The following is a 19,278-nucleotide window of genomic DNA, read 5'->3' as shown; positions in this document are numbered from 1 at the left end:
GTATAGATTAGAAATAGCAAGAGTCAGAATAAACATGTTAAAAAGTCAAATAAGTGACATAAAGAAAATATTTGAGGGGTTCCTCAGTGGCTCAGTGGGTTAAGCATCTACTTTGGGCTTAGGTCATGATCTTAGGGTCCTGGGATTGAGCCCTGCATCAGGCTCCCTGCTCAGCGGGGAGTTTGCTTCTCCCTCTGCCTCTGCCTCTCCTCCTGGTCCATGATCGATCTCCCTCTCTCTCAAATAAATAAATAAAACCTTAAAAAGGAAAATATTTCAGGTATTTATTTAAAAAAAGAGAAAATAGAAACATAATAAAGATTTTCGTCGAGAGATGATGGCAAGTAGGCACACTGAGATGATCAAATACACAAAAAATACTTATTGGAAATCTGGTAAATGGAAGAAAAAATTAAAAAATATTTTATATAGATATATAAAATATTTCTTAATTTTTAAAGAAATATACATATATATTTATATATATATATATGACCACATTCTCTGACATAAAGAAAGGAATCTAAAGATACCATACTATATAACAGAAATAAATTTAATAGAACATTAGCAAATGACAAATTTCTGATTAAACTATTCTGTGTCCATGATAAAGAATTACTTAGGCATAGAAGCAGAAAATGCAAGTCAACTTCAAGAAGAAAAAAAAATCAAGTTTGCCTCAAATTTCATCAAGCAACATTTAATAGCAGAATACAGAGAAACAGTGTCTGAAATCTCTGATGAGAAAAGAATGAGTGGGTGAAGATCAGAAAGTTACCTTTGGATCTAAAGGCAAATGTCAAACATTCAGATACATGAGACAACACGTGAGTGCCCATGAGTTCATGAATGGTTAAAAAATTAGCTATACAGGATTCAAATCCAGATAACCAAAAGATGACTCAAAAATTGAGAATTCAAAAAAAGTTTTTTAATGATGTAAACATGGTTAATAAAGGGATGGTGGTAAATATTGAATTCTTTTAGGGAACTAGGGAAAACCATCTAGAAAAGTTGGGGTTGTAGGACAGTCTATAATGTAAACTCTGACAAAGAAAAATAGCACTAGCAATAGAATTAGTGGGAGGAATGGTAAAATGTGTTATTTAGGGAGGGGGGCACTACATGCAGATTAATTAAATTAATTAAATTAATTAATTAAAAACATTTAATTAATTAAATTAATTAATTAAAAACACAATTAAAAGCATTTCTTAATGGCTGTTTTCTCCCCCACCACACAATTAACAGCAGGGACCATGTCTATGTTACTCACTGGTGTGAACGGCACCACCCCCCCACCCCGGCCATTGATACTGCAAGTCTAGATCCAAGAATTCACTGAGTACAGAAAAGTTTCGTTAGCACTGGATGTTTTATGCAACTGACAAATCACTGAATTCTACCTCCGAAACTAATTATACGCTATATGTTAACTGAACTTAAATAAAATTAAATTAAAAAAAGAAAAATTGTGTTAGTTAATTCAATCACTGAATATTCATTTATAGCTGGAATAATTATTTATAAGGAGATGTCTTTACTAGCCATTTGGTTACCCAGGGGATAATTCAACTACAAAAGATTATATATATCCTTCTTTCATTTTATTTTTATTTTTATTTGTTTTTTAACTGAAAAAGAAGTGATTTTTAAGCTACAGATAGAAGATTATCGGAATGATACGATGTTTTATAAGTTTGGTTTTAAAATATATTTGAATTCACAGCAGGTCTTAACACGCAATGATTTCAATAAATCAGGCACTCCAGAATACAATATGGAGGTATAACAATTATGTGATGACTTCTTAATAGTCCAACGGGTAAAGACCTTTTACAAATATGGAAAGAAATTAATCTTTCCACAGTATTAACTCCTAAAAGCTATTCACCTTTATAGACTACAATATTATTGTCAGTTTCACATACTTTTACTTTATAGAGAACTCCCAGGGGAAGAAATTTCTGGAGGTTTTCCCAGATACATACAGCTACAGTTTCTGAGGTACTTACAACATCTGCAAGTATGGCACATACAGATTCTTATGATCAAGGAGTTTCAATAGCCCTCCTCCATAAACTCTTTGAGGTCAGTCATATTCCTAACCATTCCTGTAACAGGACCGATCTTCATAATTGTGCCCATGGTCATCTGAATTCTTGCATTTCCCAAACAGTTTCAAGTTGACTTTGTTACGCAGCAATTGGCTGTGGAGCCAGCTGGTGGAGAGGAGGCGGGACACTTGCTCCCTGCAGTTACCCTTCCCCCACCTCTGCTCTCATTGCCTCGCCTCTTCTTTTGTTTTACATATCTCGTTTTCAGAATAATTAATCAGATCCCTGAATGTTAGACTGGCTCATATCAGCTCACAGAACAACTGCTAAAGTTTTGGAATTTCCACCAAGTATTTGTTTACAATCAGCCAGGGTGGAAGTATTTATACCACAGCAATAGCCAGATGTTATGAAAAGGAGTTATAGATAATATATTCATGAATAATTTAGATTTGTTTCCAATGAGGAGACTCTATTATTTGTCAATAATGCTCACTTTAAAAGAAATGCTTATTTGAAAACAATTAGAGCAGCAAGAAAATAGAAAGCATATTTCAAAATGTACCACCTACCTAATCATAATTGTTGTCAATATTCCTGTGTATTTTTATAAGCTTTTAGCATGCATGGTTTTAAAAATTAAAATGCAAGGGCACCTGGATGGCTCAGTTGGTTAAGCCTCTACCTTTAGCTCAGGTCATGATCTCAGGATCCTGGGATCGAGCCCCACATCAGGCTCTCTGCTCTGCAGGGAGTCTTCTCCCCCCACCCCACATGCCTCACTGCCTACTTGTGATCTCTATCAAATAAATAAAATCTTAAAAAAAAATTAAAATGCAACTTATAATTCTGTTTTCCATACTTTATATTGCAACACAAATATCTCCCTATGTTTAAGTATTAAACAACTTTTTTTTTTTTTTTTTAAGATTGTCATTTATTTGTCAGAGAGAGAGCAGGGGAAAGGGCAGGCAGAAGGAGAGGCAGGCTCCCAGCTGAGCAAGGAGCTGATGTGGGAATAGATCTGAGGACCCAGGATCATGACCTGAGTGGAAAGCAGACACTTAACTGACTTAGCCACCCAGGCACCCCAATAAACAACCTTTTAATAAGCCAATCCACCATATGCAAATCACAGTGTGTGCAATTGTCTCAAATTAGTTGAATATTTATATATTTTCAAAAATATTCACAACTATATAAAATCAAATGAGGAATGTTTCTGTGTACTTTTCCCCTATTTTTTGGTTACTTCCTTAAAATGTATCCTAGATGGAGGTTCCTCAGAAAGTTGAAAATAGAGCTACCCTACAACCCAGCAATCGCACTACTGGGTATTTACCCTAAAGATACAAATATAGTGATCCGAAGGGGCATGTGCACCCGAATGTTTATAGTCCACAATAGCCAAACTATGGAAAGAACCTAGATGTCCATCAACAGATGAATGGACAAAGAAGATGTGGTATATATAAATATATGTATATATATATATATATATATATACCCTCTAGTTCCATCCACGTCATTGCAAATGGCAAGAATTCATTTCTTTTGATGGCTGCATTGTATTCCATATATATACACCATGGATTATTATGCTGAGCAAAATAAGTCAAAGAAAGACAATTATCATACAATCTCTCTAATATGAGGAATTTGAGAGGCAGGGTGGGGGGTTGTGGGGGGTAGGGAAGGAAAAAATGAAACAAGATGGGATGGGGAGGGAGACAAACCGTAAGAGACTCTTAATCTCACAAACAAACTGAGGGTTGCTGGGGTGGAGGGGTAGGGAGAGGGTGCTTGGGTTATGGACATTGGGGAGGGTATGTGCTATGGTGAGTGCTGGGAAATGCGTAAGCCTGATGATTCACAGACCTGTACCTGTGGGGCAAATAATACATTATATGTTAATAAAAATAATTAAAATGTATCCTAGAATTTGGATTATATAGGAAAAGAATATTAACTTCTTTAAGATTCTTATTAAACATAACTAAAACCCATCTACAGTTTATACTCAATGGATTCTGATTTTGATATCAAACTCACACTTCAGCATTTAAATAAGGTTTATAGAACTTGAGGAGGGGAAAGAATGTGGGGGAAAATAAACATCTTTAAAAATAATGAGAAAAATTTAAAAAGCACCCACGAGAAATAATGTGAGCAAATAATATCTCTTATAGTTTTTAAATTCTAAGCTATGTTCCATATAACCAATTATTATATTCAGTAGAAAAAAAATAGTTGGTTTTTTGTTGTTGTTGTTGCTAAACTTTCTATTCTCTAGGAACTTAAAGTCTGGATGTTATTTTTATCAATCTATACTGCTATTTGAAATATATGAAAACAGCCAAAATCATATACAATGCACCAGCTTAAAAATGAAAGTGTTTATATGATATTTCCTAGGGGATTGTTAAAATGCACAGAAAGAAAAAAAACATGCTTGAGGTTTTATTTAAAGAAAAATACTTTTGCTTTATTAATACAGATCTCCCTCCATTTACGATAGATTATGTCCCTATAAACCGTCATAAGCTAAAAATGCTGTAAATAAAAAATGTATTTAATATACTTAACCTACATCATAGCTGATGATCTGCCAAAACCTGCTCAGAACACTTACAGTTAATCTAGAGTTGGGCAAATCATGTAACACAAAGCCTGTCTTTTTTTTTTTTAAGATTTTATTTATTTATTTGACAAAGATCACAAGTAAGGCAGGCAGAGAAAGAAGGGGAAGCAGGCTTGATTCCAGGACCCTGGAATCATGATTTGAGCCAAAGGCAGAGGCTATAACCCACTGAGCCACCCAGGCAACTCACAAAACCTGTTTTATAATAAAGTGTTGACTACCTCATGTAATATACTGACTACTGTACTGAAAGTGAAAAACATAATGGTTGTATGGGTTCAAAATGGTTGTGAGTGTATTAGTTGTTGACCCTCAGGATCACGTGCCTGGCTGTAAGCCCTGGCGTCTGCCATTGCCAGGCCTCACAAGGAAGTATCCATGGGCATATCACTAGCCTGGGAAAAGATCTAAATTCAAAATATGAAGTATGGTTTCTACTGAGAGCGTACCACTTTTGCACCATCATGAAGTCAAAAATCCTAAGTCTAATCATCCCAAGTTGGGGACAAACTGTAGTCTAATGCCAAAAGAAAAACCAAGAGAGAGAGAAGGAGAGAGAATGAGCAAGAGTGCACGAGCTGGGGGTGGTGGCAGAGGGAGAGAAAATCAAACAGACTCTCTACTGAGCGGGTGGGAGGGGATCTCACAATTCCGCCATCATGACCCAAGGGAAAAGAGGGGAAATCAAGACTCTGAAGCTCAATTGACTGAGTCACCCAGGCGCCCCAGGGCTTCTCTTTTTGAACAGAGCTAAAAAAATAGATGTCTGAACTGCAAGCACAAAATGTCAGTCACAAATGGTGGTATATGACAGATATATGATCTTTCATTTAGGTAATCTGAATTGGATCTTCAGCCTCCAATAGCTGAATAAAATAAGAGCATACTCAAATCCAACCAGATGTCAAAGCATGTGCTCAGGCCAAACCCAAAGAAATGCAAAGGGCCTAAAACTTTTTTCATTTTACTTTTCGTTTGTCACATTCTGGAATATCCTTGGAAGTATTTTTAATGACTCACCTTTTCTCAAACAGCATTCTTCATGTTTTTTTGAAATGATTACTTTCAGGCACTTTTTGTTCACTATCACCTCTACAATGAACAGCATCAGCAAATATGTTATCTTCAAGATACTTAATTTATCTAATCCAGAAGATAGAAGCTGAAAGCCCTCAATGGAAGATCATTTGGGGGATAATAGTTATTGAAATTGTAGTTGAAAAGAAAGGGCAATTACAACAACAGCAACCAAAAAAACAAAGAGAGATACAGATACAGGGATATAGGTTGAGAAAGTCAGATTGTATTGGTGCAAAGATCCTGGGTTCTCGATAGTATTACTTCAGTAACTGTGCATTAAAACTGTGCATTGATATTGTTTTAATAATGAGTTATTTATTATGAATATGTAATTTCAGCACCTAGTCTATAATAGTTGCACAAATTTTGAAAAATCCACTTTACCTTTCTTATTCCTCATCTCTAAATGTAAAAATAACCTGACTACAGGTCAGTTTTACTATATCGTGAAACTCCAGGGGGCACACTGTATTCCAACTAAATGGTACCCCTAAAGTCATGCAATGGGCGGTCCAACCTTAGATATTTATGTTCATTTTGAAGAAGTTTTATAGAAAGTTGATTAGCTACTAATTTTTACAGATGTTTTCCCCTTACTATCATTGTTAACAATAATATGCTTTTAAGGCAATATGTTCAGTACAACAAATAAAATGCTTTTTAGCACCTAAAATATCTATGTTCTCCTGTATAGAGTGTTCATTCATTCAACAGACTTTTTAAAATCTCTAGCATGTTCCACACAATCAGATTACAAAAATGAATAAGACACTCTCATGGTTCTCAAGAAGCATCTTAATTTGAGGCTTATCAAACTTCAAATCACATAACTAACTTGCCTTCTTCTGACTATATGCTCACCAAACCATCTTTTGATTTTTATAATGTAGTTCCTCACATGGGACCTAAGGAGAAAATATGCTAAATATGAGACTCAAGTATCTGTTCTCCTAGATAGTGGTATTTCTTACTGAAAATTTATAGACTGGCACCTTGATTATAATTAGGCTTCCCATGCAGCTTTTCTTGTTTAGTACCTTTAGCAGTTATAGCTCTTACGTAAATTGATATTTGAATTTTCCATACCTGCCTCCTGAGCTTGGTTAACATGAGTCTGTCCTTGAACCTGATCTGTCGTGGGCATACTAGAAAATAAACTTACTGAAATAAAGCAGGTGAAACTCAGGCCCTGGGTAGTGGTAAATTTACTAAAGTAGTGCCATATTTTAAGATTTTTTTTTTTTGACAGACGGAAATCACAAGTAGGCAGAGAGGAGGAAGCAGGCTCCCTGCTAAGCAGAGAGCCCGATGTGGGGCTCGATCCCAGGACCCTGGGATCATGACCTGAGCCGAAGGCAGAGGCTTTAACCCACTGAGCCACCCAGGCGCCCCTGTAGTGCCACATTTTAAAACCTCTGGAGTTACTAACTTGGGCTTCTCTAGGTAATCCACCTCTTCCTTTAGATTAGTTTAACCAATTTCATATTTGACAGTAAATAAGTTAAAATATTAGGTTAAATACTAGGGTTTCTAAACCAGTTATAATTTTTGTATACAAAATTATAGCTCTAAACAACTTATCTCCTCTTAAATTACATATTTTTTTTTGGATAAGTATAAATTTAAAGCATGTTTAGCCAACTCCTTCTCCTACATATGATCCTTAGGCCTAGTAAATATGAACTTAAATTCAAAAAAATGGAAATTCTAATTTATACTACAGTGTTTAAAAACTCCCCATTAATAAGAAATTGTGATAACAAAAACTTGGATTACATATTACTGCCTGTTTGTGAGTAGGAAAATCTAGAATTTTCAACCTACTTTTGCCAGTAGTGATTAGCATCACTGTTAGTATCAACCCCAATTTAATCAATCAAATTGGAGGTAGAAAGGTAAAAACAAATTATAAAAAAATATACTCAATAGTAAACATAAAATAAGGTCACAGGAGCAGTGTCAAAAATATGACTCACCACCACGGTGAATGAGCTAAGTTTTTGTTATATGTTTGTTTATTAATTTATTTATTTATTTGAAAGAGTACGGAGCAAGGGGAGAGGCAGAAGGAGAGGAAGAGAGAGACTCTCAAACAGACTTGGAGCTTGCTGAACAGATCACACAACACTGAGATCATGATCTAAACTAAAATCAAGAATCTGATGCCTAACTGACTGAGCCACCCAGGCGTCAAGTTTTCGAAACAAAGCAGAGACATTCTCTGGTAGACACCATTATGTAGCTAACCTAATACTTCCAGTTCTCTGCTTCTCAAACACATAGTAGGATTTCATTACCTTCCCCCTTGATCCCCGCTTTGGTTTAATAGAGTCATATAATTAGTTCTTGTCATGGGTTTTAAACAGAAGGGATGTTTACTGAGCATTTAATGGATGATGTAAGACCACCCAGAGCATTATTTTCCCTCCAGCACAGTGACTGGCAATGAGGCAGTGGGTCATTTCAGTTTGGTTCCTCTATATTTTCAATGAGAAGAGGCCTTCTACTAACCTGGTATGGACATCTAACAATGTACCATATATAAATGGTGGGTTTTTTAAGCCAATGAAATGTGGAAATTATTTGTTAACATAGACTTTCCTAATATATACATTTCATATTGTGTTAAGAAATAATTCAGATAAAGACTGTTTGCATGAGGCACCCTTAAAAATAAACCACAAAAAATGAGAATAAGGAGGTAAGATAATATAAAAGAAGTAGAATGACAATATTAATAGATAAATTTCAAGGCAGTAGGCATTAAATTTAAAAAATTACAGTTCCTTTTTATAAAAGGCTAAATCAATAAATATATTAAATTAGATCAACCTAACAATAGTGTTTCAAAATATATGCATCAGGAAAAAGAATGTTAGAAATGCAAGGAGAAATGTAAAATTCTACCATCATAGCTGGAGATTACATTATCTCCCCAAATTGGGTAAAAACTGAAACACATTTGGAAAGAAATTGATGATATCAGTTAAGAGAGTTAATGAGCATATAAAGTCTTTCTACATTAAGAGACAGTGAAAGGAAATTTTGAGTAAATTTAATGGGTTATCACAATAAATGGACTTAATCTAATCGATGAGGCCCTTACATTGTTAACATACACATACACTCACAGCAGGGCTTTGGGGTTGGTGGGAGGAGAAGGGAGATGATTATCCAGAAAACAGTTAAAAGCAGGGGCAGAGTGAGAAGTAGAGATGGAGATAAAAAGAAGAAAGAAGGTTTTGCCTCAACAAACAGAAAAACATACATTATCTGTAAATAACCTCTGCAAATTCATTAAAGTTAACAATACACTAGGATGCACACATAAAAATCCAAGTAATTTGTTAACAAAAAGGAGCAACCATATAGGCCATAATGTTTAACTGTATTGAAAGAAGTTGATAAATTAACAAGCAAAATAGGTGATGTGACTATGAGACACTATGAGACACAAGAAGAAAAAAATTAAGAACAGACAAGAAAATATTTGTAAATGCATAACAAGAAAGTGGGTACTATCTAAAATATCCAAATAATGCCTATAAATCAACTTAAAAAAAGAGTCATTGGGAAATTGGGAAGGGTATATAAAGGGTATTCTTTTTTTTATAATTTCAAATTTTTACTTAAATTCCAGTTAGTTAACATATAGTATAATATTAGTTTCAGGTACATAATTCAGTGATTCACCACTAACATACAGTACCCAGTGCCTACCTTAATATCCATCTCCCTTTTAGTCCATTGCTCCAACTATCTCCCTTCTAGAAACCCTGTTTGTTCTCTATAGTTAAGAGTCTATTTTATGGTCTTCCTCTCCCTTTTTCCCCTCTATGTTCATTTTGTTTCTTAAATTCTTCATATGAATAAAATCTTACAGCATTTGTCTTTCCTTGACTGACTTATTTCACTTAACATAATAGTTTCTAGCTCCCTCTATGTCATTGCAAATAGCAAGACCGCCCTCTTTAAAAAAAAAAAAAAAGGATTATTTATTTATTCGAGACAGAGAGAGAGAATGTGAGCGAGGGCACAAGCATGGGGGAAGGTCAGAGGGAGAGAGAGAAGCAGACTCTCTGCTGAGCAGGGTGCCCAACTCAGGGTTTAATCCCAGGACGCCGAGATCATGACCTGAAGGCAGATGCTTAAACAACTGAGCCACCCATGTGCCCCAAGATTTCATTCTTTTTGATGGCTGAGTAATATTATTCCATATATACAACAGCTTCATTATCCATCCATCAGCTGATGGACATTTGGGCTCTTTTCATTGTTTGGCTACTGTTGATAATGCTGCTATAAATATCAAAGTGCATGCATCCTTTTAAAGCGGTATTTTTTTGTACTTTTGGGTAAATACTTTGTAGTGAATTGCTGGATCCTAGGACAGTTCTATTTTTTACTTTTTGAGGAACTTCCATACTGGTTTCCAAAATGGCTGTACCAGTTTGCATTCCTTTAAACAGTGGAAGAGAGTTCTACTTTCTCTGCATCCTTGCCAACACCTGCTGTTTCCTGTGTTGTTGATTTCAGCCGTTATGACAGGTGTGAGGTGATATCACATTGTAGTTTTGATTTGTATTTTCCTGATGATGAGTTATGTTGAGCATATTTTCATATGTCTGTTAGCCATCTGGATGTCTTCCTTGGAAAAATGTCTGTTTATGTGTTCTTCCCATTTTTTAATTGGATTATTTATTTTGGGGGTGTTGAGTTTTATAAGTTCTTTATACATTTTAGATACTAGCTCTTTATCACATTTGTCATTTGCAAATAACTTCTCCCATTCTGTAGTTTTTTAGTTTTGTTGATTGATTCCTTCACTGTGCAGAGGATTTTTATCATGATGAAGTCCCAATAGTTCATTTTTCCTTTTGTTTCCCTTGCCTCTGGAGACTTGTCTGGTAAGAGGTTGTTATGCTCAATGTTTTCAAATAGGTTGCTGCCTGTGTTCTCCTCTAGAATTTTGATGGTTCCCTGTCTCACATTTAGATCTTTCATCCATTTTGAATTTATTTTTGTATGTGGTATAAGAAAGTGGTCCAGTTTCATTCTTTGCATGTTGCCGTCCAGTTTTCCCAACACCATTTGTTAAAAAGACTATCTTTTTTTTCCATTGGATATTCCTTCCTGCTTTGTCAAAGATAGTTGATCATGTAGCTGTGGATCCGTTTCCTGGTTTTCTATTCTGTTCTATTAATCCTTGTGTCTGTTTTTGTGTCAGTACCATCCTGTTTTGATTTCTACAGCTGTGTAACATAAATTGAAGTCTGGAGTTGTAATGCCTCCAGCTTTGCTTTTCTTTAAGTTTGCTTTGGCTCTTCAGGGTCTTTTGTGGTTCCATACAAATTTTAGGATTCCGTGCTCTAGCTCTGTAAAAAATGTTGGTGGTATTTTGACAAGAATTGCATTAAATGTGTAGATTGCTTTGAGTAGTATAAATATTTTAACATCATTTGTTCTTCCAATTCATGAGCATGGAATGGCTTTCTATTTCTTTGTGTCCTCTTCAATTTCTTTCATAAGTATTCTATAATATTTATGTTTTCAGAGTACAAATCTTTTACCTCTTTGGTTAGGTTTATTCCTAGGCATCCTATGATTTTTGGTGCAAATGTAAATGGGATCAATTCCTTGATTTCTGTTTCTGCTGCTTCCTTATTGGTGATGGAAATGCAGCAGATTTTTTGTACATGATTTTTGTATCCTGCAACTTTACTGAATTCATGTACCATTTCTAGCAATTTTTTGGTTGAGTCTTTTGGATTTTCTACATAGAGTATCATGCCGCCTGCAAATAGTCAAAGTCTGATTTCTTCCTTGTTGATTTGGATGCCTTTTGTTTCTTTTTGTTGTCTGATTGCCAAGGCTAGGGCTTCTAGTACTGTATTAAATAACAGCGGTGAGAGTCAAAATCCCTTGTCTTGTTCCTGATTGTAGAGGAAAAGCTCTCTGTTTTCCCCACTGAGGATGATATTACCTGGGGTTTTTCATGTATGACCTATATTATGTTCAGGTATGTTCCTTCTAAACTTACTTTGTTGAGTGTTTTGTCATGAATGGTTGTTGTACTTTGTCAAATGCTTTTTCTGCATCTATTGAAATGATTACATGATTCTTATCCTTTTTATAATTACTGTGGTATTATAAGGGGTATTCTTAAAAGAAGAAATATAAATGACTAACAAACATGTAAATACATATCCAGCTTCATGGTAATTAGGGAAATGCTAAACAAAAAAATAAGAAAAGATACCATGTTTTTCTCATTATATTTGGAAAGCTAAATGTATTGATACTTCATATTGATTGGATGCAGCAAAGCAGGTAAAATACTAAACCATTTATAGAAATGAATTTGGTTGTATCCAACAAAAATTTCAAATGTGTCTATCTAACCTAGTAATGCCATCTCTAGTTATCTTATATACACAATATTCATGGTTCAAAAAGCATCATTTGTAATTGTACACACACACACACACACACACACACACACACAGAGGAAATAACCTAAACCATTAACAATAGGGAAATGACTCAATTCATTATACTATAATTATACTATTCCAAAATTAAATCAGAATAAGGAAGTTACTTACTTACCAGTATATCCATCCAGATTTAGTCATAAAAGATTCCTAAAAATATTAAGAAAGCTTGTTCCTGAAAAATATTATCAAATGCAGAATTTCTTCTAAACTAAACACACAGATTTATGTTTTCTGCCATGATAGAATGGCTTATAGCATATCAAAACTTCCACAGAAAACAACTATAACAGGCAGATAATATAATCAAGAGCTGCTGAGGCACCAATGATTTGATGGCACAATACCCCAAGACAAAGAAGCTAACTGAAGTGAGCCCAACATTCTCCTGACAGCTTTTCCCTTTGAAAACACTTGCTCACTCTTAGTGCAAAGAGACTTAGAAGCCAGGCAGCAGATAGCTACTAAGAGGCCAGAAGCCAGACAGCTTTCAGCAATCTCAAAGGTCTGAAGAAAAAATGGAAAGTGGGGCCAGAAAGACAGCCAGTGTTGAAGAGCCAAGATTCCTGAGAAAACAGAGGCACAAAAATTTAGTCCAGTGGTTGACAGTTTTGCTGTGTGACAACTAATAAATTTGACAGGTTTTGAGAAAAATGAGTTAGGAGCTTGATGGAGAAGAGCTGTAACACAGAGAAGAGGTTTAACTGTCTCAAATTCTGAGGACCAGCAGGATTTCAGGTTCAGCAAGACAAGGAGACCCAGAAAAGACTTTGCTCTCTATTAGGATCTGTGGAAATGTAGGTGTGATTGTGGACCAAAAATAGTCTTACATTTACAAAGACTGCAATCTCACCTCAAGACAGCTCAGTCACTGATCTGGTTAAGGTAATCTGCCCTACTTTATGACTGCATTAGGATAGAGTGAGTTTTCTTTGGAGAAAGAACATTTTTACCCAAAAACTCTACAAACTTTTATGTACAAATCCGACATTAATCAAAAGTACTAGGTAGATCAAGGAACAGGATCAAGACTAAGAAAAATACAATAAAGACAGACTTATAGCTGATCAGGACATGGAGTTTATCAGACAGAAACTTTAAAATAATGATGCTTAATATGTTCCAGAAAAAAACGACAAGATGGTGAATCTTACCAGAAAAATAGAAATTATAAAAATAGGCAATAAATTTTTAAGTAATATATGGGCAAAAAACATCAAAATGCATATTAGATAACAGTTTGAATTGAATAATAAAAATATAGCAATAAAAAATCAACTCAGTATTACTGTGCTATTCAAAATAGTTTGTTTCCCATTTTATTAACTCGTGTTTTTCATATAACAAGCATTTATATTCTACATATTTAAATGTTTAACCATATTTTATAAGCTATTAATAAATTATTTACTTCAGATAATATTGGGGTTACAAGAAATTAGGAAGATTTACAGAAAGTCCTAGAACCTGAGTTCTGATGTATTTGTAATGTCACATTATTACTCACTAACCGCCCTCCCCATTAGTTTTCTTCTCTTAAATAACCAGTGAGGAGTTTTGTTATTTAAATTAACAAAAGGGTTTAAGTAGAAAAAGTTCAGTAAGTATAACTTGATTACAGGAAGGATATGAAGCTAAAAGAAATCCACCAATTAATTCCAATTTGTGAGAAAATTTTAAGAAGCTTCAGATGCAAATTTACTTATTATAGCAGAAGTTTCCATTTATGTTTTAAGAAGAAACTTTATTCCTCTTTACGAGTCTTAGACATCCAATCTATAAAAATTAGAATTGATGCACTAAATTTTAATTAGGTTCCAAAAAATCTGAGAAGAAATTGTAATAGTGTCTTGCCTTAAAATAAACTGTAAAGAACAGTGAAGTTTCATTAGCACATTGTTAAGGGAATCATAGAGAATTTCCAAATGAGAAAGAAAAGTGCGATAACGAATAACTTAATGAGGATTTGTGTCATACAATATGAAAAAAATCTAAAAACAGAGCCTTATTTAGGTGTTAACACTATAAGGTTACTCACAGTATTTGATTTTAAACCAAGATAAATTTGCATTTTTAACATTATGTAATATAAGGCCAAATAAAATACAAAATTCTGCCATTGTTTTCCCCACTTTTGCTACACATTCAAGATATGAGAGAAGACATAAATTCAGAAGAGGAAAAATGGTAGTTTGAGCTTTAGAATTACAAGTGACATCATAATAGTGTACTCCAGGTAACAAATGTTACCCAGTTCCTTAGTAGACACAATATTTGAAAATTTAAGAGCATTGAAACCTTAGCAATAACTTTACATAGAACATTAAGTACCTACTAAGACCAAAGCACTTTGCTGAAGCCTATAAAAGACACAAAGTAGAAGAATTATAGTTACCAGAGGAACCTGAGAAACTCTTGTCAGGGTCAAAATTGAATCTCTAGCACTAAATTATATATTGGGAGAGACAGCATGTGAATTCTGGAATCCTTTACAACAAGCTATTGGATCATAGCAGGCTCATACACAGTGACTTTACTGGAGTAAGGAAAAATCAGAAGAAGATTTGGTAGGCATTGTTGCCAACTAGAGAAACTACAGGCATGCAGCTAGTTTTCCACATCAAATTTATTTGAGTAAATGGACAAGGATAAGGCTGGACCCAAAGATAAGGGTGAAATCTTTTCCATCTTGCTGTGGCTATGAATTGCAGAATCTATCACATATACACAGCTGATATATTTTGAAACTCTCTGGGACAAAACACAAAAGCTAAACCTCCTATAGTCTTTCAAGGCTAAGGAGACAAAAATCTACCATGCTTTCAGTCAAAAGTTCAGTTCATAAGGGTCATCCAGGAAAAATGGCTGAACCAAAGGTGAACTGAGTCTTCACTAACACTGCAACCCAGATGTGATCCTGTTCTAGTCCTGGGTGGACTGATGTGATTAGCCTCTCATGGAGAAACCCTCCCTGCTGGCAAATTAATTAGAGAGCTAAAGATTTTACAGTTGTTTTATACACAAGGTCTGACATCCAATAAAAAATTACTTGTCATGCAAAGAGGCAGGAAAATGTGACCATCAATCAGGACAAAAAGTAAGCAATAAAAGCATATGATGAAATGATCCAGATACTGGAGTTATCCAAGAAAACCATTAAAATACTAATATGCTATTAACAATTAAGATGGCAAAACTTGATGAAAAGATGAAAAATTTCTATAAAGAATTAGAATCAATAAAGTAAACATCAATAGGTATTTAAAAATTGAACAAGCACAATATCTGAAACTTTAAGCCCACTCAATGAGGATAATAGTAAACTGGACAGAGAAGAAGACATGATTAATGAACTATAAAACAGGTCAATAAAAAAATGAGTAAACTGAAATTTAAAAGGAAAAAAAAGTGCAGGAGATATAAGGGACACAGTGAAGTTTTAATATACTTGTCACTAGACTGCCCAAGAGAGATGACAGGAAGATTGTGGGAAAAAGTCATATTTGAACAGATAATGACCAAGGATTTGCCAAAACTGATCAAAGATATCAACCTAGATATTCAAGAATATCAGCAAACCATGAACAGGATAAAAAAAAATGAAGACCATAACTAGCCACTAGCTATTGAAATCCAGAGACTATATAAATTGTAAAAGCGGTAACAATAAAACTGATGGCTGACTTGTCATACAAATATGGAAGTCAATAGAAACCGTGCCGAACTCCAAAAGATTAGAAAAAAAATCCAAACTAGATTTTAATCCAGTGAAAATATCCTTTAAAAGTAAGGGTGCAATAAAAATATTTTGAGACAAAGAAAAAATAAGAAAATTAGTCACCTGCTGAGATAACTTGTTACCATATGTAATAGACATATTATATATATGTTGTATACATATATAACACAGGAAGTTTGTCAGGCTGAAAGGAAAATGACCCCAGAAAAAAAGATAAAACTGAAGGAAGAAATGAAGAGCACTAGAAACAGTGACTATGTTGATATGTAGAAAAAGTATTGACTGCTTAAAACAGCAATATTACTGTGTCTTGTGGATGTACATCATAGAAAGAAAAATGTCTGACAATACTAGTTCAACAGTTAAGAGGGAACTAAAAAAAGCCAAAGTGGTGTGTGGCATTTGCATTATTTATGAACTGCTAGTGCACTAACTTAGGTAGGCTCTGGGACACTAATTTAGGTAGACTCCAGTTGGAACATGCAGTCTTTGAGGTGCCTAGGAAATCCCCAGATAGAAATGTGTATCATGAAATGCAATATGCAATTTTAAAGCACTTGAGAGAGAAGTGGACTGGATAAGCATGGTGGGGTTATCAGTAGCAGCAGCCATGGTCGTGACTGGCGCATCTGAAAACACTAAAGAGAGAGCCTGAGAAGGAGAGAAGGAAGGGAAGAAGAGGGAAGACAGGGGGATAAAGGGAAGAAAAAAGAGAAAAAGAAAACAAAGGGAAGGGAAGGATAGAGAAGTTGATATGGAGAAGGAAGTGAAAGGAAGGAAGAAGGAAGAGTGTCTTCATGGTTTAAAATATTAACAATGCTGGTGCACCTGGGTGGTTCCATCGGTTAAGTATCCAACTCTTGATTTCAGTTCAGGTCATGATCTCCGTGTCCTGGGATAGAGCCCGGTGTTGGGCTCGGAGCTCAGCACAGAGTCAGCTTAAAAACTGAAATGACTTTACTTTGTTCAGCTTGTCTCCTGAGCCTCCATTCCTTCCTCCTTCATCCCTAGTCTATGTCACAAAGCTAAGTCACAGTAGGAAGAATCCCAACACCGAGAAAGTGGTCACAATTGGCCACTGCCACAAAAACAAAATTAACAAAAAATGTAAGTAAGCAACAGTACTTCAAAACATGTTCTTTGAATTTTTCTTTCAAGAGTTCACTGATGCTTTTTGGCAAAAACAATTGCCCTGAGTGGTAGAAGATAGACTACAATAGGTGGAGGCATTCATAGAAGGTAGACAGATAAAGACAGTAATAAATCTGGACTCAGAATTGAGAGCGGTTAATGTGTCATGGAAGGTGGTTTTGTTTTTGTTCCAAATAGCCTAGAGTCACGAATATATTGTATGCTTAAGGAATTATAGCCGCTGGAGAAGTTAAAGAAATAAGAGAAAGAAGATAACTGAAAGAGAGAGTAGTCTGAAGGAACAGGGTCCAGCGGGGACTGATGAAAGTGTGAGAGCCCTGGGGGGTCATAGCAAGAGGACTGAGGTGAAAGTTGTCCTCAAATCCAAGGAGGGATTTCCTTTGCACTAAGAAAGCAGATGTTCAAGTGTCTACAAAGGAAGGAACTGAACTTCTTTCTGAGACTTCTATTTTCTTATGGAGGAGACAAAAGTGAGTTGCATTTATTAGTAATAAAAATATTCTTCATATAGCATATGATTCAGTGTAACTTCAACTGTAAATAAAACTGAATCATTCATGTTTCTCCTTATGCTTTCTCAGTTTCAAGGTATAGGTTTTAATAGGCTTGAAAAATATTATTTGGAGATATTTAAATAAAAGATAAAAGTTCCAGTTTCCTGTGCCAGTTAACTCGAAAACTTTCAAGTTCTTAATCACCTTATATTTCATATTCTTTATTACTACCAAAAGCTATATACACAATCAAATGTGTATTTCTTTGGTTGTAGCTCCCCCTTCCTGAATGTGTCATTATCTTGTAAGGTCTCATTTAAGAGATGTTATACATAAAATATAAGTATGATGATATAATTACATATATATCTATATATAATATAGATATATAAAATTACCTATATTCATCATAACCAATGTGTTCTCTTTCAGTTGGATGACGGGATGGAGAAAGGCTGGGGAAAGTGGTCACTAATTGGAATATCTTGTCTAAAAGTCCATAAATGTTATGAATAGAAACACTGAGGATGGTATTTTAAAACATGCATGGGTCTTTAATACCAAAGTCTCAGTGAAATCACAGTGCAAAATAATCAGGTTTTAGGTCAAAATAAAAAATGTATCTGAACAGGATCTCCCTAAGGTACACATGAGGCATAACTAATAAGTGTTATGAAGATATACAGTTATAATTAAGTGAACTACAAATCTGTTTTGTTGCAGCATAGAACACTTTCAGAGATGAAAACCTTACTTATTGGAATGTGCATGACTGTAAATCATGGACTTAGTAAATCTATAAGGTTGTATTATTATAAGTAGTTATGGATATTACAAGCAAGTCATTTTTCCTTCTGGTTTTTCAGATTTAGGACCTTGTATTCAGAATTGTATACCCATTTGGGACACAGCATTCTGGAATTTTTAACAAGATATAAAATTTCATTTTCACAGAAAGACAGCCTCTTTGTAAAGACCACATATCAAGTAAATGAGAAAAGATACATACATGTGTTTGTGGGTGCTTAGAGGGGGGAAAGCAGAAAAGGGAATTGAAAGAAGAAACAACTGGAAAATAATCACCCCATAAAAAGTCAACCACTGTCTCTAGAGTAGTAAATTATAAGTTGAGGGAGCAATTTGAAACAGGAAGTTAGGAAAGAATGCATAGTTTTTAGAGTAAAAATATTGTAAAGTTGGAGTAAGGAATTTGAAAGTAATTTTACTGTATGAAGAAATTTTGGAACTATGCTATACTGTTTTTTTCACAAACTTCTAAAAATGTACTGTAATACTGAGTATAAAATTCCCTATGTATTTAGCCTATTAGAAAAATGGTTTCTTTCCCTTATGGAGGCAAACTTTAGATATAATATTTTACATATATATATATATATATATATATACACAAAATCTTTGTTGAAATCAAACTTTAAAACTTACATTGAGTATTTCTTTTACCTTATTCTGATACTGTAATATTGTATTTTCAGCCTGATTAAAGAAATTGTTTTAAGAAGTCACTGTATTTTTAACTACTTAGTGGAAACAATGAACACATGAAGAAGGAATGAAGACTGGGGGAAAGAAAGAAAACATAACTGAAGCAAGTTATCTT

General features: G+C 34.5%; 1 protein-coding gene and 1 pseudogene across 2 annotated transcripts in view; both read right to left on the bottom strand.

Annotated features, from left to right (window-relative positions):
* STPG2 (sperm tail PG-rich repeat containing 2) overlaps positions 1 to 19,278 on the bottom strand; it is a 586,771-nt gene that overhangs the window by 60,266 nt on the left and 507,227 nt on the right. The gene's annotated exons all lie outside the window — the stretch shown is intronic.
* On the bottom strand, positions 1,890 to 5,738 carry LOC116871384 (annotated as a pseudogene).

Source organism: Lontra canadensis, unplaced genomic scaffold (genome assembly GCF_010015895.1).
Source record: "Lontra canadensis isolate GAN:19392208 unplaced genomic scaffold, GSC_riverotter_1.0 scaffold1, whole genome shotgun sequence".
Lineage (NCBI taxonomy): Eukaryota > Metazoa > Chordata > Mammalia > Carnivora > Mustelidae > Lontra > Lontra canadensis.
This window is presented reverse-complemented; position numbering and strand designations above follow the sequence as displayed.